A 25,378-nucleotide genomic window follows, 5' to 3' on the forward strand; every position below is an offset into this window, starting at 1 on the left:
TGGATTGCTGTAGAAAAAAGCCAGCACAGACATGACCGATGAATGGCCACCTTCTATGCTGTAAACCTCTGGTTCCATGGACCACTCTGAAAATATTAAAACTGTAAAACATCCTAAAATTCTCTTTAGTAGGGAAAATCTTTTAGGCAGAGCAAGTTGATATTTGTGAGAATTTTCACAGCACATCTCCTTGTACAAGATATTGAAATTAGATATAGGCTTGATTTTAATTCCAGGATGGTAAGTGGCAAAGTGGAGCAGCAGCAGGCAGGCTCTGCTGATTTTAGAAACATAGAAAATAGATACAGGAGTAGGCCATTTGGTCCTTCGAGCCTACTCCACCATTCAATGAGTTCATGGCTGAACATGCAACTTCAGTACCCCATTCCTGCTTTCTTGCCATACCCCTTGACCCCCCTAGTAGTAAGGACTACATCTAACTCCTTTTTGAATATATTTAGTGAATTGGCCTCAACAACTTTCTGTGGTAGAGAATTCCACAGGTTCACCACTCTCTGGGTGAAGAAGTTTCTCCTCATCTCGGTCCTAAATGGCTTACCCCTTATCCTCAGACTGTGACCCCTGGTTCTGGACTTCCCCAACATTGGGAACATTCTTCCTGCATCCAACCTGTCTAAACCCGTCAGAATTTTAAACGTTTCTATGAGACCCCCCCTCATTCTTAACTCCAGTGAATACAAGCCCAGTTGATCCAGTCTTTCTTGATATGTCAGTCCCGCTATCCTGTGAACCTTCGCTGCACTCCCTCAATAGCAAGGATGTCCTTTCTCAAGTTAGGAGACCAAAACTGTACACAATAATCCAGGTGTGGCCTCACCAAAGCCCTGTACAACTGTAGTAACACCTTCCTGCCCCTGTACTCCAATCCCCTCGCTACGAAGGCCAATATGCCATTTGCTTTCTTAACCGCCTGCTGTATCTGCATGCCAACCTTCAATGACTGATGTACCATGACAACCAGGTCTCGTTGCACCTCCCCTTTTCCTAATCTGTCACCATTCAGATAATAGTCTGTCTCTCTGTTTTTACCACCAAAGTGGATAACCTCACATTTATCCACATTATACTTCATCTGCCATGCATTTGCCCACTCGCCTAACCTATCCAAGTCACTCTGCAGCCTCATAGCATCCTCATCGCAGCTCACACTGCCACCCAACTTAGTGTCATCTGCAAATTTGGAGATACTACATTTAATCCCCTCGGCTATATCATTAATGTACAATGTAAACAGCTGGGGCCTCAGCACAGAACCTTGCGGTACCCCACTAGTCACTGCCTGCCATTCTGAAAAGTACCCATTTACTCCTACTCTTTTCTTCCTGTCTGACAACCAGTTCTCAATCCACGTCAGCACACTACCCCCAATCCCATGTGCTTTAACTTTGCACATTAATCTCTTGTGTGGGACTTTCTTGAAAGCCTTCTGAAAGTCCAAATACACCACATCAACTGGTTCTCCCTTGTCCACTCTACTGGAAACATTCTCTCAAAATTCCAGAAGATTTGTCAAGTTCCCTTTCACAAATCCATGTTGACTTGGATCTATCATGTCACCTCTTTCCAAATGCGCTGCTATGACATCCTTAATAATTGATTCCATCATTTTACCCACTACCGATGTCCGGCTGACCAGTCTATAGTTCCAAGTTTTCTCTCTCTCCCTTTTTTTTTTAAAAGTGGGGTTACATTGGCTACCCTCCACTCCATAGGAACTGATCCAGAGTCTATGGAATGTTGGAAAATGACTGTCAAAGCATCTGCTATTTCTAAGGCCACCTCCTTAAGTACTCTGGGATGCAGTCCATCAGGCCCTGGGGATTTATCGGCCTTCACACCCATCAATTTCCCCAACACAATTTCCTGACTAATAAGGATTTCCCTCAGTTCCTCCTTCTTACTAGACCCGCCGACCCCTTTTATATCCGGAAGGTTGTTTGTGTCCTCCTTAGTGAATACCGAACCAAAGTACTTGTTCAATGGGTCTGCCATTTCTTTGTTCCCCGTTATGACTTCCCCTGATTCTGACTGCAGGGGACCTACATTTGTCTTTACTAACCTTTTTCTCTTTACATATCCATAGAAGCTTTTGCAGTCCGTCTTAATGTTCCCTGCAAGTTTCCCCTCGTACTCTATTTTCCCTGCCCTAATCAAACCCTTTGTCCTTTTCTGCTGAGTTCTAAATTTCTCAGTCCCTGGGTTCGCTGCTATTCTGGCCAATTTGTATGCCACTTCCTTGGCTTTAATACTATCCCTGATTTCCCTTGATAGTCACGGTTGAGCCAGACAGGGATGTACAATTGTTGTAGTTCATCCATGCGGTCTCTAAATGTCTAAATAACAGTCGTTGGCATACGGCTTGCCAACTTGTAGACCAAAGTGTCTGGGGAGTTGGCTGCCCAGTCTTAAAATCGGGCAGCAGAGGCTGCCGCTGGGGATTCTGGTATGGTCCCCAGCACAAGGCAAGTACTGTAGGAGGGGAATCCCAGTGGGGGGGGGGGGCAGGGAAGGAAGCCTGGGGCAGGAGGGGAATCCCAATCGGAAGAGGGGGGAGGAAGCCCCGGGCAAATGAGCCCAAATATTTTTCTGTGGGAATGAGAGGAGCACCCCTGCTACTCTTGGCCCACATGGCAACTTTAAAAAAAAACCTATCTTGCTGGGCCTCTTCTGGCCTTGGCTGCTGTTCCCAGCATGTTTTGCCTTGCCGTGAAGCCACCACTGCTCCCCCGCTCAAGTCTCGGGTTAAAATGGCAGATTAGGCCCGAATTACATCATCGGAGCCCAATCTCATTATTTTAAAGAGGACTGTGCCGAGACTAAGCATTTATCATTTTGAGTAAATAAATTGTTCCTGATATCTGTTTTTAAATTGCTTTTTAATAATTCAAATTTATGTTCTTCTCCTGGCTTTTGAAATAATATTCTGGGTTTATCAGTATTCCTCTGATGAATACAAACAAATATATTATAAGCCTATTTGTATTTATTAAGCTGAATAGTGTACATTTTGAACAAGTTTTTCTTTTCTGATTCTAGGTCCATCTGCAACACTTTAGGGGGGCTGAAATTGCCCCCTATGCTCCGTGCCACTTAAGAGGCTGCAGAATTCGCAGCAGTCCTCCCCTTTAACAGGAGGGGAGGGACGTTGTGAGGTGTCAGCGATGGGGCTGGCACTTTTTGCGGCGGTGCAAAAAAAAAAATCAAATTCGGCAAAATGACCGCCCCAAACTAACACGGTGCAATTTTGGCCCCAGGGTGTCATTTCTGTTAGCTATGCAAATTGCTATGCCACACTTCTTTATTTAAAAAAAAAATTGAGAAGGGAAAAAAGATCAGTAATTTCATGCTGGTTTCTTCTGGCCTCCACTTCAGGAAGACACAGCAATTAAACCGTGTAATGGTAGAGACACACCAGATTATACACAAGGTGCCTCAGCAATAGAGTAATACATTGTGTTAAATATAATATCGTTTCTTCTGACATTTTATTTAACTGGCCATGGCCTTTGGCTAATTCTGATACTTTTGCTCACATGATGGAGATCCATTTAATCCCAAATGCTCTTTAAAATTTCTTCTTTTTGTTTATTAGATTTCATGTGTACTATTTAAAAAAAAAAAACACACACACACACACAATTCTGCATTCTCTTCCTGCTTCAGGTTAAAGCCAAGGTTGGAATGAAATTAGTACTCTGGGTTAAAAGTGATATTGAAAACCAGTTCACTATGATTTGATGTGAGCAGCGTGCTGATAGACTAATTAAATACCATACTTGGATTTAAAGCTGTGTACACCTACACATTTTAATCTGCATCCCAATCAGATTGCCTTGAGAGGGTATGTGCTTTAATCATTTGAAGTTTTGTTTTAAAACACACAAATCAAATGTGGCACCAAGGGATACCCAGAAGTCGTTAGAGTCCCCAGAAATGCAAAAGATGACCAGAAAGTTTATAGAAATTAATGTTACAAATGTACCAAATCCCTTCATATAAACTCACACACAATATTCAATATGATTAAATAGAGAAACTGAATTGGATATAATTAATGGTCTCTATCTCCATCTCTTGCTCCACATTCATGTTCTTCCAACAATGACTTATTGAATGATATAACTAAGAAGTCCCAAGAGCAAATTCTTCTGTATTGGACCATCTAGATATTTAATCTGACCATGTTATTTGTAACATTAATTTGTCTTTAAAATAAATATTTTGCCAGTAGTAGCAGCTATTTTGTTCAGATATCTTTGTTAAATATTATCTTTTGTATCGGTTTCATAACCAGAACATCCTGCTTAAAATATAAGGAGGACTTGCTGTTTGCCCGCCTACTACATACCTAATTTAAAACAACTTTATCTGGCGTCTAAACAGATATTAAAGATTTTCTGCCGTCTTTCCAACTTTGGTGTACTGGATTTGTCTGCGTATTGGAAATGCAGGATTTTCACCAATAAATTTGAAATATTAAAATGAATGGTTTGCCAACCGTAAACCACCGCATGGGGTGGAGTTTCCACTGGGTTCTGCTGTTTCCAGTGTAATGCGCCCAAATTCGACTAAACCAGTACAAAAGATAAGGAATTTCAAGCGCAAATTACGTCCAGGGCAAATTGAGTTTCTGGGATCTTTTGCACTACCTGGCCCCACCCACAGAATTGGCCATTCCGCAGGTTGAATGAATCACCATCCCAAGCTTCCACAAATTGTGCCTGTTTGCAGGCCTTTAAAATTAAGCTCACTGACCCCCTAACCACCTTTTTTTTTTAAAGTTTTAATTTATTGAGAAACTGACTCCATTACACCAATGAAACTAGTAAATGATTCTGTATAGTTTAAAAAAAAAAAAATAATTTTCAATTGTTTAAAATCTGGTTACTCACAAGGTGGTGGACTAGACACTGAATAAAAATGATAGACCCATTTTTAGTTGTATTAATAAAACTGTACTAGGTTATCATAAATATATTGAATATTTTTAAATGCAAAATTTAAAAAAATAAGTGTTGTAAAACTCTGCCCAATTGCGCTGGTTTATTTTATGCAAATGAGTTTGAGCGGAAACTTGAGCAAAAATTTAAATTCAGAAAACTAGTGCACTTTTGCGCCGGATTGTCGATTGTGCCCAAAGCAGAATCTCTACCCTAGATTTTGGAGTACTTTAGAATATAAACAAATTTTCTGTGCTTGCAATTGTAATTGCAATCACTTTTGGGGGTTTTAATTCTCTAGAAGTACATTAAGTGTTATACTGGTTTTTCTCAAATGTGAGTAATTGCTTTTGTCAGTCTGTCAGTTCATTGTGCATGGAGGAAACACTGTATGCAACCTAAAGTGTCACTTCAGTAATTCAAGGCATTAATGAGGAGCCTTCAGCAAATTTGCATGCATTTTTGTTTTGTTTCAGGATAACTCATAATTTCTCTCTCCCTTGGCTCAGTGGCAGCACTCTCTCTCTGAGCCAGAAGGTCATGGGTTAAAGCTCTGCTTCAGCGACATGAGCAGATAATCTCGGCAGACACTTCAGTGCAGTACTGGGAGAATATTGTTCTGTTGCAGTACTGTCTTTCTGATGAGACGTTAAACTGAGGCCCCGTCCACATTCTCATAGAACATAAGAAATAGGAGCTGGAGTAAGCCATTTGGCCCTTCAAGCCTGGTCTGCCATTCAACAAGATCATGGCTGATTTACTACCTCAACTCCACTTTCCTGCACTTCTACTCAATCTCTCCACATAGGGCAGTTCCCTCATCCCAGGAATAAGTCTAGTGAACCTTCGTTGCACTCATTCTAAGGCAAGTACATGTTGAACCTCCCTTATCCGGAACCACCCCTCGTCGAGAACCATTCCTGGCCACTGGGTGGCGCATGCACAGAACTCCGACATGAACAAATTGAAGTCCTTCCTCGCTGTCGACTCCCGGAATCGTTGGCCTGACCCTGACCCTGTGATCCACCGCCCCCCGCCATGATCTCTGCCGCATTCCCAGCCCCAGGCCAGCCAGCCTCGATATCCCCTTGCTCGGTACCTGTACTATCCAATTTAAAGTGACCACTCCTCGTCTGGAAAAATCCCTTATCCAGAACAGGCCAGGTCCCGAGGGTTCCGGATAAGGGAGATTCAACATGTATGTCTGTCCTTTGATAAGGAGACTAGAACTGTACACAGTACTCCAGGTGTGGCCTTACCAATGCCTTGTATAATTGTAGTAAGACTTCTTTACTCTTATGTTAGATCTTGTTACAAAAAGATTAGAGTATATCATTTGCTTTCTTAATTGCTTGCTGTACCTCCATGTTAACTTTCTGTGTTCCTGTACCAGGACACCCACTTCTCTCTGAATGCAAACATTTCCCAGTCTCCATTCAAAAAAATTCTGCTTTTTTTCTCCCTACCAAAGTGGATAATGTCACATTTCCCCACATTGTATTCCATTTGTCATGTTCTTGTCCACTCAATCAACCTGTCTGTACATTACTCTGCAGCCTCTTTGTGCTCTCCTCATTGCTTACTTTCCCACCTAACTTTGTATCATCAGCAAATTTGGATACGTTGCACTCAGTCACTTGATCTAAGTCATTGATATAGATTATAAATAACTGAGACCCAAGAACTGATCCTTGTGGCACCCTGCTAATTACAGCCTGCCAACCTGAAAGTCTTGTTTATTCCTATTCTGTTTTCTGCCCATTAACCAATCCCTAATCTCATGAGTCCTAATTTTGTGCAATAAACTCTTGTGTGACACCTATTGAATGCTTTTTGAAAATCCAAATACACTACATGCACTGGTACCCCCTTATCCATCGCACGAGTTACATCTTCAAAAAACTCCAACAGATTTGTCAAATCCACCTCTCAGTTGGATATAATAGATTAATGTAACTTTTTACTGCACTTTTTTTGACAGACGTGCGCCTGTCAAGCTCTGCGCCACCACCCCCCCCCCCCCCCCTCTTCCCGACCCCGAATTCATTCCCTCCACGTGGTGCCGAGAAGCAGGACCTCAGGTCCTGGCCTGCTTTGCCCACTTGGGCCCCAGCCCTGACTCTTTCTCTCCTCCCCCGGCCAGTTCTTCCAACCCCCTACAAGGGACATCATTGGAGTGGATGATATCAAGAAGTCACAACACTGTCACTATTCACTTCGTACCCAATAAACCTTTTAATAATCCATACACAATGCCTGCCCCATCTATGGTGTGGTGGGGAAGGATGCACTTGGACTGGGGTAAGGCACTTTGGCTGGGGGAGGAATGTACCTGCGCTGGAGTACGGGACCTTGGCTGGGGGAGGGATGTACTTGGACTGGGGTAAGGCACTTTGGCTGGTCCTTGCTGTTTTCTGGGGAGCTCTGTCTTCTGTCGCTTCAGGAAGTCAAAGTGGATCGAGTTACAATTTTCAAAGTCAGTGAGACCTTGGGATAGGCGATTCCAGTTACACATTCCTGTGAAACTTCAGGGTGTGGCTTATCCTCCAAGGGGACCAATCATGGACAAAGGGTAGAGCATGTTAGTCATTTTTGCAGTACAAATAAGCGCATCCATAATAGATCCCATGGCACTATTCAAAGAAGAGCAGGGGTGTTCTTTTGGTGTCCTGGCCAATATTCATCCCTCAACTAACATAATTAAAAAACAAAATATCTGTTCATTTATCTCTCCCTTGTTTGTAGGATTTTACTGTGCACACATTGGCAGCTATGTTTCCCTACATTACAACAGTAACTACAGCTCAAAATACTTAATTGGCTGTGAAGTGCTTTGGGATGCCCTGAAGTTGTGAAGGATGCTATATAAATGCAAGTTCTTTTTTTTTTTTTTAAACCCATTTCGGGATGTTGCTGTAAAATCAGTTGTGAGGAAGTGCAAAAGATCCATCCATGGATGACTCCTTATGATCTTTTCCTCTCTGTGGAGTTGACTGATCTCTGCTGGGCACCTCTCCATAACACATCTAAGTTTGGCAATACACATCAGGATCATGAGCATAAACCAATGGTGTGAAAAGGTGACTTTTTAACCAGCAGACACTGATTATTCCCAGCTTGCCCCTTTTGCAGACCCAAAGTACAAAAATTATTTTAATATAACTTGATATACAATTACCACTACTATAACTGATATTTTACAGAGCTACTGTTATAACTCAACCCAATATCCTTTAATTTACTTTTATACTTTTCTAAAGTAATGAAACTGAGTTATGTGTCTGGGTGAGGGTCCCCTTTAGTTATTTGACTTTTAGTTACAAATGGCTTATTTAAAAATCCCTTACTTGAATCCCAGTCTTGACTGACATTCCTCAGTTGGGGAATTTTCTGCAGCTATCAGCACGCCTGCCATAGATGGACAGCTGGATGGTGATGAAGCACCTTGCTCTGAATGGGAAGGGAAGAGAAATACATTAACCTGGCTATATTCCCTAGATGTGTCGAATGGCCTACTCCTGCACCTATTTTCTATGTATTTTCTATGTGTGGACCAGCCATAGTAGAGAGTTGACTTCCACCAGACCATCTGCTGTACTGATGGGTAAGGAATGGTGCATGTGCATTTTGTAGTTATCGGCTTTGAGGATTTAAGAGAATAAAAGTGAGTTTTAAAAGTGAACTATTTGCTGATATCCATGACACAGCCATATAGATTGGAAGGTCTTTGTGCTGAATCTTTGATCTGTGCTGATTTTAGCTGACCTCAGCCAGGCCAGTTGGAGTAGAACAGTTGGCCTTGATGTCCCTGGGCTAGATGAAAAATTCTGGGGTACCCATTGCTGATCAGTAGCCAATTACCCCTGCTGGAAAGTATGCCTTTGTGCCTGCCAGGTGACAACATAATTAGGCTTGTTCTGTTGCCCTCCACAGTCGAATAGCTTATCAATATTCATTATTTAGGCTCATAAATGAAGAGTGGTAATTGAGAGGTATTGTAGGGCTGCCGGCACCTACTGAACCATACCCATAAAGTCTGCATTTTGAGAGGAATTGGGTTCAGGATAGCAAACTGCATTAAGAATTGGTTAGAAGGGAGGAAGCAGAGAGTAGGTATTAAGGAAAGTTTCTTTTGAGTAGTTCTGTTCATTGTGCATATCAATGATTTCGATATATGCCTAGAGGGAGTGGTGTCTACAGATTATGCCAAAATAGGAGATATAATTAATGATGAGAAGAAGCTGCAAAGATATATTTATAAATCAGAGGAATGGGTTAAAAAGCAGCAGGGATTCAGTGTAGGTAAGTGTGCATTGATACATTTTGGATGAAAATAAATTACAGCAGTAATTCATCATCATAGGCAGTCCCTCGGAATCGAGGAAGACTTGCTTCCACTCTCAAAATGAGTCCTTGGGTGGCTGAACAGTTCAATACGAGAACCACCATCCCTGTCACAGGTGGGACAGAGTCATTGAGGGAAAGGGTGTGTGGGACAGGTCTGCCACACGCTCTTTGCGCTGCCTGCGCTTGATTTCTGCATGCTCTCGGCGATGAGACTCCACAGCAGTAATTATACTCTGAATGGAAGGATGTTTGATGCTGTGGAAGAGCAGAAGGATTTGGTGGTTCAGGTTAATAGGGGCATAAAAAAGCTAATGAAATTTTAGGTTTTATTACAAGAGGTATTAATGAGCTTCTATATAACAGCTTAATAACACCTCACCTTGGAGTCTTGTGTGCAGTATTGGGGTATAGAATATTATGTATTTATTTGGGGACACCAGGGGGCGCCACTGTCAGAGGTCCGTCACTGGTATATAAGCGTGAGTACCATGTCACGCGGGTTACTTCGGGCGCGAATAAAGTTGGATCAGGTTTACACTTGAGGCAGTTTACAGTAACCAGTCTTTTGAGTCATTACATTCATTACACTTGGTGACCAGGTAACTTAAAAACCTTAAGATGTACAATGGGCACTATTGGAATTCTGGAGAGATTGGGCGGATTTTATCGACCGCCTGGATCAGTATTTTGTGGCCAACAAGGTGGAGGGAGAGGCTGACTCAGCTCGGCGCAGGGCGGTTTTCCTCACCGTGGTCCAAAGATTTATGGCCTCATGAAGAATTTTCTCTCGCCTTGACATCCAACGGACAAAGAATATGGGGATTTGTGTGCTTTGGTGTGTGACCATCTTAAGCCAAAAGAGGGGATCATCATCTCACGCTATCGCTTCTACACGCATGTTCGTGCTGAGAGCCAGGATGTGTTGGGATTCGTCGCCGACCTGCGACGGCTTGCTGAGCCGGGTAAGTTCGGGAACGTATTGGAAGGCATGCTGTGAGATTTCTTCGTGATAGGAATCGACCATGATTTGATTCTTCGGAAGTTATTGGCCGAAGAGAAGCTGGATTTGAGCAAGGCCATCACGACTGCCCAGGCATGCATAACGACTGATGATAATTTGAGGCAGATATCATCAAAGAGTGGGAGCTCCATGTCCAGTACTGTAAACCAGATTGTGTCGTCGTTTGGCAGAGCTGCTTATGGCAGGGCCTACTTGACTGCTTATGTGAAACCTGTAGCTGCTCAAAGCCCACCAACTGGTATGAATCCGATTTCATCCTGTTGGCGCTGTGGGGGCAATCATCGACCTCATCAGTGTTGGTTTAAACAGTACTCCTGTAATGGCTGTTTGAAAGTGAGGCATATTCAGAGAATGTGCCCACAATTGAGCAAGCGTGCTGCCGCTCATCACATTGCTGATGATGCCCAGTCCAGTGCTGGCCTGGATATACAATCCGAGGAGGAAGTGTACGGTCTGTATTCATTCTTGGGAAGGAGCCAGCCAATAATCGTTAATGTGAAGCTGAATGGCGTGCCTATATCGATAGAGCTGGACATGGATGCGAGTCAGTCGATAATGAGCCAAAGGACATTCAACAAGCTGTGGGACACGGAGGCTGTGAAGCCTAAGCTGAGTCCAGTCAATGCCAAGATGCGTACTTACACTAAGGAATCATACCAGCGATTGACAGTGTAGTAGTCAAGGTGTCATATGATGGTATAGTTCATGATCTACCATTATGGATTGTTCCCGGTAATGGTCCAAAGCTGTTCGGGAGGAATTGGCTCAAATCAAGTGGAATTTGAATGATATCAAAGCGTTGTCATCGGTGGATGACACTTCGTGTGCTCAAGTGTTGAAGTTTCCTTCTTTGTTTGAACTGGGTATTGGTAATTTTACTGGATCCAAGGTGCAGATTCCCCTGGATTCTGATGCAAGGCCTGTCTATCATAAGGCTCGGTCTGTTCCCTACATGATGAGGGAGAAGGTTGCAATTGAGCTTGACCGACTCCAACGTGAAGAGGTCATATCACCAGTCGAGTTTAACGAGTGGGCCTGTCCTATTGTTTCTGTGTTGGAGTGATGGCACTGTCAGGATTTGTGGAGACTAACCGATTAACCGATTTTCAAAACCGGATCAGTACCTGTTACTGAAGGCTGATGACCTGTTCGCCATGCTAGCTAGTTCTGGATCTGACGTCGGCCAATATGACACAGGAGCTTGTCGACACTTCGAAGAAACTCCCCTGCATCAACACCCATAAAGGACTGTTTGTCTACAACAGGTGTCCTTTTGGAATTCATTCGGCTGCAGCCATATTTCAGAGGAACATGGAGAGTCTACTGAAGTCTGTTCCTAGAACAGTCATGTTTCAAGATGACATTCTGGTCACAGGTCGACACTAAACATCTGAACAATCTTGAAGTCCTACATTGTCTGGACAAAGTGGGACTCAGGCTGAAACATTCAAAGTGTGTCTTCATGGCACCTGAAGTTGAATTCCTGGGGAGGAAGATTGCTGCTGATGGCATTACTGATTCGAAAACCAAGGCCATCAAAAATGTACCTAGGCGTCAGAATGTGAAGGAGCTGCGTTCATTCCTTGGGCTACTCAACTATTTTGGTAATTTCTTACCCAGATTGAGCACTTTGTTAGAGCCACTGCACATGCTACTTAGAAAAGGCGACAACTGGGTCTGGGGTGTGTCTCAAGATGGAGTCTTTGAGAAAGCTAAAAATTTGCTCTGTTCAAACAAGTTGCTTGTTCATTATGATCCGTGTAAATGCCTTGTGTTGGCCTGTGATGCTTCATTATATGGGGTTGGCTGTGTACTCCAAGAAAATGAGTCGGGTAAGCTACAACCTGTTGCATATGCTTTGAGAAGTTTGTCAAAGACGGAAAGAGCTTACAGCATGGTCGAAAAAGTAGCTTTGGCCTGTGTGTATGGGGTCAAAAAGATGCATCAGTACCTGTTTGGTCTTCGTTTTGAACTCGAAACGGATCACAAGCCACTCATTTAATTGTTTTCGGAAAACAAAGGTATTAATACCAATGCATCGTCCCGTATCCAGAGGTGGGCATTGACATTGTCTGCCTATGATTGTTATTCATCATAGACCTGGCACTGAGAATTGTGCCAATGCACTGAGTCGTCTGCCGTTGTCCACGCTTGAGGTGGAGATGCCTCAACCTGCAGATCTACTGTTAGTAATGGATGCTTTTGAGAATGAAGAAACTTCTGTCACTGCTCAACAAGTTAGGATCTGGACCAGCCATTACCCTATTTTGTTGGTTGTGAAACGTTGTGTCCTCAGTGGTGATTGGTCTTAGTACCAATGGAAATGTGTGATGAGACCAAACCTTACAACCATCGCAAAGATGAACTGTCCGTTCAAGCAGATTGTTTACTGTCAGGTAATCGCGTTGTTATGCCTAAGAAAGGTAGAGAAAAATTTGTATGTGAACTACATAGCACTCATTCTCGTATTGTCATTATGAAAGCCATTGCTAGGGCTCATGTATCGTGGCCTGGAATTGACTCTGATCTGGAATCATGTGTGCATCAGTGCAATACCTGCATGCGGCTAAGTAAAGTACCAGTGGAATTGCCGCTGAGTCTTTGGTCGTGGCCATCTAAACCATGGCCGAGGATCCACATCGATTTTGCGGGCCCTTTCCTGGGAAAGATGTTTTTGTTGTGCTGGATGTATATTCAAAGTGGATTGTGTATGTCATCCAGTACGTCTATAGCTACTATTGAGCCTTCATGTCATGTTTGCTACTCCTGGTTTGCCTGACATTGTTGTGAGTGACAACAGATCTTGCTTCACAAGTCTGGAATTTCAAGAGTTCATGAAACTCAATGTTATTAAACATGTGAGGTCAGCCCCATTCAAACCTGCTTCTAATGGTCAAGCAGAGCGTGCTGTTCAAACGATCAAGCAGAGTATGAAACGTGTAACTCAGGGTTCACTGCAGACTCACTTGTCCTGTATACTGCTGTTACAGACTACATACGCTTACTGGGGTCTCCCCTGCTGAACTACTGATGAAGAGAAATCTCAAGACCAAGCTCTTTCTCTCGTTCATCCCGATTTGAATGATTGTGTTGAAAACAAACTTCATGATCATGCTGCGGTGTCACGTGACATCTGTCAATGATCCGGTTTATGTGCTGAACTATGGTCAAGGTCCAAAGTGGATCGCCGGTACTGTTACAGCCAAGGAGGGTAACAGTGTTTATTGTCGTGCTCAAGAATAGGCAAACATGAAGGAAACCTGTTGATCAGATAAAACTGCGGCACACGGATGAACTGGAACCGCTTGAGGAAGATGCAGTCAGTGACCAACCAACCAATGTTCATTCATCAGAGGACTTTGCTGTCATTATTAAAACTGGACCTCCAGTCCCTGATGTGATCTTTACCACTCCCATCAGATTGGTTACTCAGCCTTCAGTTACAACTGACTCAGAACACTCGCCTGGAACTGAAGTTGAACTGAGACGATCAACTCATGAACGGAAAGTCCCAGACCGTCTTAATTTGTAAAAAGACTGATATTAAGATCTTGAAAGGGGATGTTATGTTTTTATGTTTGGGGTCACCAGACACCAGCGGGTGCCACTGCCGGAAGTCATCGGGCTGTGTGCACGGGTACCATGTCACGCGGGTTACTTTGGACGCGAATAAAGTTGGATCAGGTTTACACCTGAGGCAGTTTACAGTAACAAGTCTTTTGAGTCATTACATTCATTACAAATCTAGGAAGGGTATTGGTATTGGAGTGGGTACAATGCAGCTTCACTCAGAGATGCTGCCTGGTATGAGGATATCCAAATACAAAGAGACTTGAAAAGTGGGACTTTTTCATTCAAGCAATGCAGATTATGTGACGAGTTTAAAATTATGAAAGAATAGGATAGGGTAGATGGTAGCAGAATGTTTCGAGTAGTTGAGGGGTCTATAATGAGGAGCCATTTATGAAATGTATGAGATTTACACGTGCAGTTATGAGAATGTGGAATTCACTTCTAAGATTCAAGATTAAATTGTGCAAGGTGGATGAAGGAAAATGGGATGTGGGAATATGGCAGGTATACGTGATGAGGACTATTTACTCACTGAGGGTAAATGCTGACACAGTTTGATTGGGCTGGGCCGGATGTCCTGTTTCCGTGTTGTAACTTCTATATTTTTTGAGGCAAAAAAAACCTACTGTATTTAAAATCCTCATCCCCCTCCCCATTATCCTCTCAGCCAAAACGTTTTTGTTTACATAATAAAATGTTTGAAAAATATAACTTGCTTCCAAAATCCATTTTTGTGAGGGGAAGAAAACATTTTTTGTTTAATTTATTGTAATTTCTAATTTTCTGTATACTAAGTCCAGTGTGCTTCCGTGTAATACAACCACAAAGTGCACACAACAATCAAATATTTTCATGATATTAGAAGTTTGTTTTAAATTCAAACATTCAAATGTTTAATGATTGATTATGATAAATTCAACCAAGCCCTAGATTATTACTGCAACGCCATGGTATGTTGGGGATAAGTGGCTTGCAGGGGTCAATATTCGATGTTTTAAAAACTTGCAATGATCTTCAGCACTACAGATGGTGCAGATTTATAGTAAACTACTTAAATTTAAAGACTAATATTTTAATCGCTATTTTAATATGGACTGCAGCATTTCTGACTCAGTACAAAAAAAAATACAATACGGAATGAATAAACAAATATTCTAGCTTAATTTACTGTAATTCAACTTCATTATTCAGAAATAGAACTGTATATTTAAAAATATGGTTCATCCCCATCTAATTGCAAACATTCAATAACATAATTTGCAAGCATGCGGTCAACTTTCATGTGTTCTGACAATACCACCTTTATCTCGCAAACAGCTGTCAGCTTTTAGATTTTGGATGAGACAAAATTCCGTTTAATGTTTATGGGCTAGAGTTTCCCTAATCTGCTTTTATGGCATCCTCACCCGAGGTGCGCCATTTTTGTCCGCCTCCAAGCTCGCCGAAAAAAGACGTCGGTATTCTGGCCGCTCCCCAGCGCCTCTCCGGTCGTGGCGCAGTGTGGCCCAATGGATTAGGGGCGGAGCCAGGTCCCGGTGCTGAAAACAGTGCCGGGACCTCTGCACCTCCTAGCACGCATGTGCAGTAGCTCCTGGCAGGCCGTTTCTGCAAACGCCCGCTGCAGGCTGTGTGGGAGGGGCCCGAAGCATGCCGTCCCTAGCCCTGGCCGAATGGGCTCCCTCATCGGTGGCCTACTGCGTTCTATTTTTTGTTTGTTTATTTACTGATTGATTTTGGTGCTTTAGGTGCAGGGTTCCTTCTATTTTATTAATTAATTGCTTATTACTTTTTGTGCTTGGTGGTGCTTTAAATGTAGTTACTTGCACCGATTCCTTAACTCTAAGATTTTTCTGTGTGGACAGAAATGGCAACATACGCTGGCCTAAGTTAGTTTGGAGCAACTATTTGCTGGCCATATGCCTAAAACAGGAGTAAGTGGCTGGAAATTCCCCCTTTTTGGAAAAGAAATGGAACTTAAAAAAAAAAAACCTAACTAACTCACTTACACTGGTGCAAATTAAATGGCCAGAATTGCAACTAAAAAGATAGTCCAGAAAAATCAAGTTGCTCCAAAAAAAAAAAGGAGCAACTCCTGGGGAAACTTAACTGCCATCATCTTTTGTTCCCATCAGTACTGACAAATGCCTCTGGCTTCAGGTCTGTAAATCTCCCTGGCTCAGCCTCAATCAGGTAGTGAACAATCATGGCATTTTGTTCGACCCTGAGCTAATCTTTCTATGCCACATCTGCTTAGTTGTCAGGACTGCACTGCTGCACTCTGTTGCTGAAATCCTAACCCACATCGCCTTCACCTTTTTTTAGAATTGATTTCTTGGACATTCCCTCATTGAACTCCTCTTGTCCACCCTTCACAAACTCCAGTAAGTCCAGATCTCCAAGCATCGTTCATCACCTCTGTCCTTCCCCTAATGTGTTGCTTTGCCTTTGCTGTCTATAATGGAGACATTTCTTGGCTACATTATAAAGAAAACTCTAGCGAGAGTGAAAACAATCAGTCCAAACTAATGTGGGTGCATGAAAGATGGATCACTGGTTAAAGGTTAGGTGATGGATTTTAAATATCTTCAATTTCAGAAAGCACTTAACGAAGTCCCTTGCAGGAGCTTAATGGGTGAAATTGAAGCACATGAGTTCTGGTATGAAGTTAATTATTTGAGAATTGAAAATACAATTTGAAGTTTATGGATGACACAAAGATGTGGGAATATGGGGTACTAACTCTGGGAAAGGGTGCTAATTCAGCAAGATCTAACTGCAGATCAACCACAACAACTTGTATTTATATAACGCCTTTAACTTGGTGAAATGTCCCAAGGCGCTTCACAGGAGTATTATGAGATGAAAAAATTTGACCGTGTCACATGAGGAGAAATTAAGGCAGTGACCAAAAGCTTGGTCAAAGAGGTATGTTATAAAGTGCATCTTGAAGAAGGAAGGAGGTAAAGAGTGGAGAGGTTAAGGCAGGGAATTCCAGACCTTAGGGCTTGGGCAACAGCCGGCACGGCCACCAATTGAGCGATTATAATCAGGGATGCTCAAGAGGCCAGAATTAGAGAAGCGCAGACTTCTCTGGGATGGGAGGCGGAGGTTGTGGGGTTGAAGGAGATTAGAGATATCGGCCCCAAGTTTCCACACGCGGCAAAACAGGCGCCTGAAGAAGAACTCGTTATTCTCGAGCGCCCTGCAGCTCGATGTCAGCTTGGCGCGGTGCCCAGGGGACGGAGCCTACCACTCGCGCCGATTTTGTAAGTAGGAGGGGGCGGGTACCATTTAAATGAGTTTTTTTTGTGCCGGCAACCCTGTGCGTGCGCGTTGGAGCGTTCGTGCATGCGCAGTGTGAAGGAAACATTGGCACTCGCCCATTTTTGCAGTTCTTTGTAGCTGTTCAATTTTTAAAATTTTTTAATAAAAGCACATTGCCCTTCCATGATGAGCACTGAGGCTTCTTGCAGCAGTGAGAAGGCTGCAGGAAGCCTCAGAAGTTGAGGCAGCCGTTTCCCGACAGGCCCGACCGACGGCAGGGCCCCCCCCCCCCCCCCCCCTGCCGTCGGGAATGGCTGCCTCAACTTCTGAGGCTTCCTGCAGCCTTCTCCCTGCCGTCGGTCGGGCCCTCACTGCCTGCCTCCCGCTGCGGTCGGTCGGGCCCTTACTGCCCCCCCCACCCCCGCCGTCGGGAACGGCTGCCTCCTCCCTGCCTGCCTCCTGCTGTGGTTGGCCGGGCCCTTACTACCTCCTCCCCACCCCCCCCCCCCCCCCCCCCCCCCCCATGCCGTTGGGAACAGCTGCCTCCTCCCTGCCTGCCCCCCGCTGCGGTCGGTCGGGCTCTTACTGCCTCCTTTCCCCCCCCCCCCCCCCCCATGCCGTCGGGAACAGTTGCCTCAACTTGTGAGGCTTACTGCAGCCTTCTCCCTGCCTGAAGCACTTTCACACAGGTAGGAACATGGTTTATTTAATCTTTTCTTTGCTTAAAATTTTTTATTCAGGTTGGAATTATTTGTATAAGTATACCTAAGGATTTATTGTAGAATGTAATGACTTCCCTCCCCCCCCCCCCCCCCCAACCCCACCACCTCGTTCCGGATGCCTAATTTGTAACCTGCGCCTGATTTTTTAATGTGTAGACAAGGTTTTTTCAGGCCTACAAAAATCTTCACTTGCTCCATTCTAAGTTAGTTTGGAGTATGTTTTCACTGTGGAAACTTTCAAATCGGGCGTCAGTGGCCGGACACGCCCCCTTTTTGAAAAAAAAATTCTGTTCAAAAGTGAAACTGTTCTAACTGACTAGAACTGCAGAAAACTTATGTGGAGAATTCCGATTTCTAAGATACTCCGTTCTCCACCAGTTGCTCCTAAAAATCAGGAGCAAATCATGTGGAAACTTGGGGCCAGGGAGTGGTGAGGCCATTGAGGGATTTGAAAACAAAGATGAGAATTTTGAAATTGAGGCATTGCTTAACCGGGAGCCAATGTAGGTCAGCGAGCATGAGGGTGATGGGTGAGCGGGACGTGGTGCGAGTTAGGATACGGCAGCCGAGTTTTGGATCATCTCCAGTTTATGTAGGCTAGAATCTTGGAGGCCAGCCAGGAGTGCATTGGAATAGTCAAGTCTAGAGGTAACAAAGACATGGATGAGGGCTTCAGCAGCGGATGAGCTGAAGCAAGGGAGGAGACGGGCGATGTTAGAGTGGAAATAGGCGGTCTTTATTATGCTGCGGATATGTGGTTTGAAAGCTCATTTCAGGGTCAAATATGATACCAAGGTTGTGAACAGTCTGGTTCAGCCTCAGCCAGAACTTGGAGAGGGATGGAGTCAGTGGCTAGGGAACGGAGTTTGTAGTGGCTTCAGTCTTCCTAATAATCAGTTGGAGAAAATTTCTGCTCATCCAGAACTAGGTGTTGGACAAGCAGTCTGACAATTTAGAGACCGTGGAGGGGTCGAGAGAACTGGTAGTGAGGTAGAGCTGGGTATCATCAGCGTACATGTGGAAACTGATGCCAAGTTTTTGGATGATGTCGCCAAGCGGCAACATGTAGATGAGAAATAGGAGAGGGACAATGATAGATCCTTGCGGGACACCAGAGGTAACTATGTGGGTGCACAAAGCCATTGCAGGTGATTCTCTGGCTACAATTGGATAGATAAGAATGGAACCAGGCAAGTGCAGTCCCACCCAGCTGGACAATGGTGGAGAGGCAGTGGAGAAGGATAGAGTGGTCAACCGTGTCAAACGCTGCAGACAAGTCAAGAAAGATGAGGAGGGATAATTTGCCTGTCACAGTCATAAAGGATAGTGACTAAATATGAAATTGTTACCAGAAATATTACACAAGGTACAGTAGGAATAAGATCTTCGTGGGTTACCTGAGTAAGCTTTGAAAGAATCCATTTGTCTTCGATCAATTGTCAAGGCAAATGTTGGGATATATTAATAGATTAATTGTCTACAAGTAGAAAGAAGCAATACTGACCACAGCATTAATAAAACGATTGTAGTATTTTTAATTTTACCTATATTGCTTGTGCTGAGTTCTTTATAATGTTGTAATGATTTAGATTAATTTTATAAGTAGTTAACTCCCAAGGCCATGCCCCATTTTGTCATTTTGGAGTTATAATCTCAAACATTTCATACCATTGTGATGAAATAGTTTCTTTTAAGATACCTTAGCAGCCAGGTGTTGGTTCATTCAATGTGCCAAGCAGAGGGCTTAACTAGACAGGCAATAGGGTATCTTGGGCTCCCACATCAAAGAAAATGCATTTAAATCTGAGTGGTAACTGATTCATGGCTCTGAACCAACCAACCACCTGCCTGTCTGACCTTTCACTCTGAAGGAACTGGCTCCTCTACCTTTCTCTCAAAGACATTAGAATGGTAGAATGAGCCTGTGCAACTTGTAACCAATAGAATAGAACCAAGCAAGCTTTCACCTATAGTGCCATTAGAGTTGCATTTTGTTATTTTTAATGGAATGTGGAGCATAGAGGAATGATGGATCTCACTGTATTCTCTTCATTCATGTGTAAAGTAAATCAGTTTGTTAGTTTGCAGTCCTGTCTCATCTCACTAGTGTGTCTTCTGTAATGAAAGAAGAGCACATGAAATTACAGTAGCTGGGATAGGCAACAAAAGGGATTCTATTTTATAATCCCAGTTTTATCTTGTAAAAGCGCCCTCTGGATTGTAAGGGATGTGAGGTCCAGTTATGGGAGTGATTGGTGACGCTGAACTTATACTTGCTCTGTTTTTAATAACCACATTTCAAGTATTTAGTTTGTTTATGAAAAAGATTCATGTTTGAAAAAGAGGAACATTTAAGCAAATAAGAGTGAGCACAAGAGCGGGATTAGACTAGCTGGTTTGTGGAGAAAAGAACTGGCTTAATGGGCCAAATGACCTTCTGTGCTCTAAAATCCATTGATTCAGGGCATCAGTGAACTATAACAAAGTTAGTGAAGCTCTTTTTTTTTTGCATTTGGGGAAAAAAAGACCGAGGGGAAAGGAAATGCAATTCTGGTCTTTAAAATGATGTAGCAAATTGTTCAGAATCAGAAGAGAAATAGTGAAGAATTCAATGTTGAGTTAAATATAATTTCAAGTCTAACTACAAAAATAGTCTGGCATTTAATGCAGACCTACCAAAGTAGTCAATTCCCAATTCTATAGGGAGTTGAGGGATGCAGACTTTGTGCCAAGATAGGAAATAACTGAAAGCAAACTATGCAAACCTAGGAGTGGGTTAGATGTTTTGAATAACTTGCATTCTTTATGATTTTCTACAGTGCGTAGAACACTTCACATGAATACAAATCAATGTATGCAGTCTTGGATGCTAGCTTATCTTTGGATTGGCTCTGTAGCAAGAACTTTAACAATGAAAACATTTGAACTGTTAAATAGGCAATAAAGATTATGTTTTTCTAAATAATGCAAAAATCTGTAACATTTTAGTCGCAACTGCTTTAGAGTATAAAATAATTAATTGCAGTAGCATAGCTAATTTCATCTGCAAAAATGTACACCTAGTTTGATTCCTGAGTTACTGCAGCAAACACTTCAGAGCTGCTTTATATAAATCACAAAGTTGTGACAGATTAACAAGGCCATAAAAAACACTAGGGTTTATTTCTAGAGGTATGGAATTGAAAAGTAGGGAGGTTATGCTTGGTTAGACCACACTTCGAGTACTGCATACAATTCTGGTCGCTATATTATACAAAGGATATAGAGGCACTGGAGGGGGTGCAGAGAAGCTTTACAAGGATAATACCAGAAATGCGAGGGTATACATGTCAGGAAAGGATGAACAGGCTGGGTCTCTTTTCTTTGGGGGGTGGTGGGGGGGGGGGGGGGGTGGTGCCGAGAGAAAGGCTGAAGGGTGACCTAATAGAGGTCTTTAAAATTATGAAAGATTTTCATAGAGTGGATATCGTGAGAATGTCTCTATTTGTGGGGAAGAGCATAACTAGAGTTCAGAAGGATGAGGGGTGATCTTAAAGAAACATTTAAAATAATGAAAGGGATAGACAAGATGGAGGCAGAGAGGTTGTTTCCACTGGTTGGGGAGACTAGAACTAGGGGGCACAGCCTCAAAATACGGGGGAGTCAATTTAAAACCGAGTTGAGAAGGAATTTCTTCTCCCAGAGGGTTGTGAATCTGTGGAATTCTCTGCCCAAGGAAGCAGTTGAGGCTAGCTCATTGAATGTATTCAAATCACAGATAGATTTTGAACCAATAAGGGAATTAAGGGTTACGGGGAGCGGGCGGATAAGTGGAGCTGAGTCCACGGCCAGATCAGCCATGATCTTGTTGAATGGCGGAGCAGGCTCGAGGGGCTAGATGGCCTATTCCTGTTCCTAATTCTTATGTTCTTGTGTAACTCTGACCTCGACCTTGTATACTGTTCCAATGAAGCTCAATGGAAGCTCGAGGAACAACATCTCATCTTTTGATTAGGCACTTTACAATCTTCCGGACTCAACATTGAGTTCAACAATTTCAGATCATGACCACTGCTCCCATTATTTTCAGAAAGTAGGTGCTGGTAAAGGTTCTGCTGTTGCCATTTACAGCTCCTCTAGACCCATCTTTTGTTTCCTTTCTGGTTCCATACCAACCCCCATTGCCTTGCACCATCATCTCTTGTCATTTAACCACTCCTGTCTTTCATCCTATCACAGACCACCTTTCCTCTGTACTTGCTTAATAACTGGTACATCCCTAATCCTGTTCCAGTTCTAATGAAAGGTCATCGACCTGAAACATTAACTGTTTCTCTCTACAGATGCTGCCTCACCTGCTGAGTATTTATAGTATTTTCTCTCTTTCTGATTTCCAGCATTTGCAGTATTTTGCTTTTGTATAAACTAAATGATATATTTTTAAAGGGTGTGCAGGAACAGAGAGACCTGGGGGTGTATGTACACCAATCTTTGAAGGTGGTAAAAACCATATAGGATCCTTAGCTTTATTAATTGAGGCATAGTGTATAAAAGCAAGGAACTTGTGCTAAACTTTGATAAAACATTGGTTAGGCCTCAGCTGGAGTATTGTGTTTAATTCTGCACACCACACTTTAGGAAGGATGTGAGACCGAGAGAGTGTAGAGGAGATTTACTAGAATGGTACCAGGAATAAGGGACTTCAGTTACGTGGAGAGACTAGAGAAGCTGGGGTTGTTCTTGTTGGAGCAGAGAAGGTTAAGAGGAGATTTGGTAGAGGTTCAAAATCATGAAGGGGTTAGATAGAAGAAACAAGAAGAAACTCTTTCCACTGGCGTGTGGGTTGATAACCAGAGGACACAAATTTAAAGTGATTGGCAAAAGTACCAGAGGCGACAGGAAGCATTTTTTTTGTACACAGCAAGTTGTTGTGATCTGGAATGCACTGCCTGAAAGGTGGTGGAAACAGATTTAGTAATAACTTTCAAAATGAAATTGGATCAATCCTTGAAGGGAAAAATTTTTCAGGACTATGGGGAAATAGCAGGCCAGTGGGACTAGTTGGATAGCTCTACCAAAGAGCAGGCACAGGCACAAGGGCCAAATGGCCTCCTTCTGTATCATTTTATGATTCCATGATGATCCAGGGTTCATGGTACTAAAAAAAAATCTATTGAGAAAAACAGGATCTTTGTAATTGCCTTGCTAAGTTACTGTGATGATGTAAGATTGAAATCTTTGCTGATGCATTGAAACATTTTTAAAATTACATTTATCGCATCATGGCATGTTCCCAAAATACTTCACGTACAATGAATTACTTTGAAGAGCTGTTACTGTTGCAGTAAACGGATATAGCAGCCATTTTGCATGCAAGTTACCACAAGCATTGAGATGAATTATATTTACTCTCTTTTGGTGTGGGTGGGGTTGTTTTCGGTAGACTGCGAGAACTCCGAATGCTTCTTTGAAGAATGTTATGGGATCTGTAAGGTCTTGGAACAGGCAAATGCAACATTGGTTTATTGTTTTTTCTGAAGGGCAGCACCTCAAACAATGCAATGGCCCCTCACTATTATACTGCTAGCCTAAATTATGAGCTCAAGTTCTGAAATGGGACTTTCATCCGCGTCCTTCTGACTTGGATGAGAGTACTATCAGCCAAGCCAAACTGACTTGAAACGAATCCGAGTAGAAATGCAAACTCAATCAAATAAGTTATACTAGTAGAGACCCGCAAAACATTTGCGGTCAAATTAGTATCTTTATTGCAACAGTACTTCTTTAAATACAGTATTTCTAGTTATTCTTTCACCAAAGACTTTAACAGAATCAAAATATCTCACTCTGGGAAAAGCTATATAAAGCTGCCCATGTGTAAACACAGGCCTAGAAATATAGAAACAAATTTTGCCCCCCCCCCCCCCCCCCCCCCCCCCCACCTAAGTTCCTGACCTACTACCGTCCTGCCACCTTCCCCCCCCCCCCCCCCCCCCCTCCTCACACACACCAACTTCCTGACCTCCTCTGCCCCCCCACCCCCTGTCATAGATGGGGCATGACTAAAAAAAAATGATTAAGAAAGGGAAGATAGACTATGAAAGTAAACTAGCATGAAATATAAAAACAGATAGCAAGAGTTTCTATAGGTATGTAAAAAAAAAAAAAGAAAAGAGTGGTTAAAGTAAATGTTGGTCCCTTAGAGGACGAGACCGGGGAATTAGTAATGGGGAACATGGAGATGACACAAAATATTTGTTCAGAGTTTCTGTCAGTCTTTATGGTAAAGGACACAAACAATATCCCAACAGTGGATAGTCAAGGGGCTATAGGAGGGGAGGAACTTAACACAATCACAATCACTAAGGAGGTGGTACTCTAAGATAATGGGACTAAAGGTGGATAAATCTCCTGGGCCTGATGGCTTGCATCCTAGAGTCTTGAGAGAAGTAGCGGCAGGGATTGTGGATGCATTGGTTGTAATTTACCCAAATTCCCTGGATTCTGGGGAGGTCCCAGCAGGGGTGCAAATGTAACACCCCTAGACAAAAAACAGGAAACTATAGACCAGTTAGCCTAACATCTGTGGTTGGGAAAATGTCGGAGTGCATTATTAAAGAAGCAGTAGCAGGACATTTGGAAAAGCGGAGTTGGCATGGATTTATGAAGAGGAAGTCATGTTTGACAAATTTGCTGGAATTCTTTGAGGATGTAATGGACAGGGTGGATAAAGGGGAGCCAGTGGATGTGATGTATTAAGACTTCCAGAAGGCATTTGACAAGGTGCCACATAAAAGGTTATTGCACAAGGTAAAAGTTCACGGGGTTGGGGGTAATATATTAGCACGGATAGAGGATTAGCTGGCTAACAGAAAACAGAGTCGGGAAAAATGGGTTGGCAATCAGTAACTAGTGGGGCGCCGCAGGGATCAGTGCTGGGACCCTAACTATTTAAAATCTATAACGACTTCGAAGAAAGGACAGAGTGTAACGTAGCCAAGTTTGCTGATGATACAAAGATGGGAGGAAAAGCAATGTGTGAGGAGGACACACAAAATCTGCAAAAGAAAATACAGGCTAAGTGAGTGGGCAAAAATTTGGTAGATGGAGTATAATGTTGGAAAGTGTAAGATCATGCATTTTGGCAGAAAAAAAAATCAAAGAGCAAGTTATTATTTAAATGGAGAAAGATAGCAAAGTGCTGCAGTGCAGCGGGACCTGGGGGTACTTGTGCATAAAACACAAAAGGTTAGTATGCAGGTACAAGTGATCAGGAAGCCCAATGAAATCGAAACTTATAAAGATTATGAGGGGGCTTGACAAGGTGGATGCAGAGAGGATGTTTCCACTGATGGGGGAGACAAGAACTAGAGGGCATGATCTTAGAATAAGGGGCTGCCCATTTAAAACTGAGAAGAAGAGGAATTTTTTCATTGAGGGTTGTAAATCTGTGGAATTCGCTGCCTCCGAGAGCTGTGGAAGCCGGGGCATTGAATAAATTTAAGTCGGAG

At 42.9% G+C, this 25,378-nt stretch overlaps 1 protein-coding gene across 2 annotated transcripts in view; it reads left to right on the plus strand.

Moving 5' to 3' along the window:
• The window catches only part of LOC139263286 (trafficking protein particle complex subunit 6B), a 51,436-nt gene that overhangs the window by 23,222 nt on the left and 2,836 nt on the right, over nucleotides 1-25,378 (plus strand). The gene's annotated exons all lie outside the window — the stretch shown is intronic.

The sequence above is a fragment of the Pristiophorus japonicus genome, chromosome 4 (assembly GCF_044704955.1).
Source record: "Pristiophorus japonicus isolate sPriJap1 chromosome 4, sPriJap1.hap1, whole genome shotgun sequence".
NCBI classification, from domain to species: Eukaryota; Metazoa; Chordata; class Chondrichthyes; family Pristiophoridae; genus Pristiophorus; species Pristiophorus japonicus.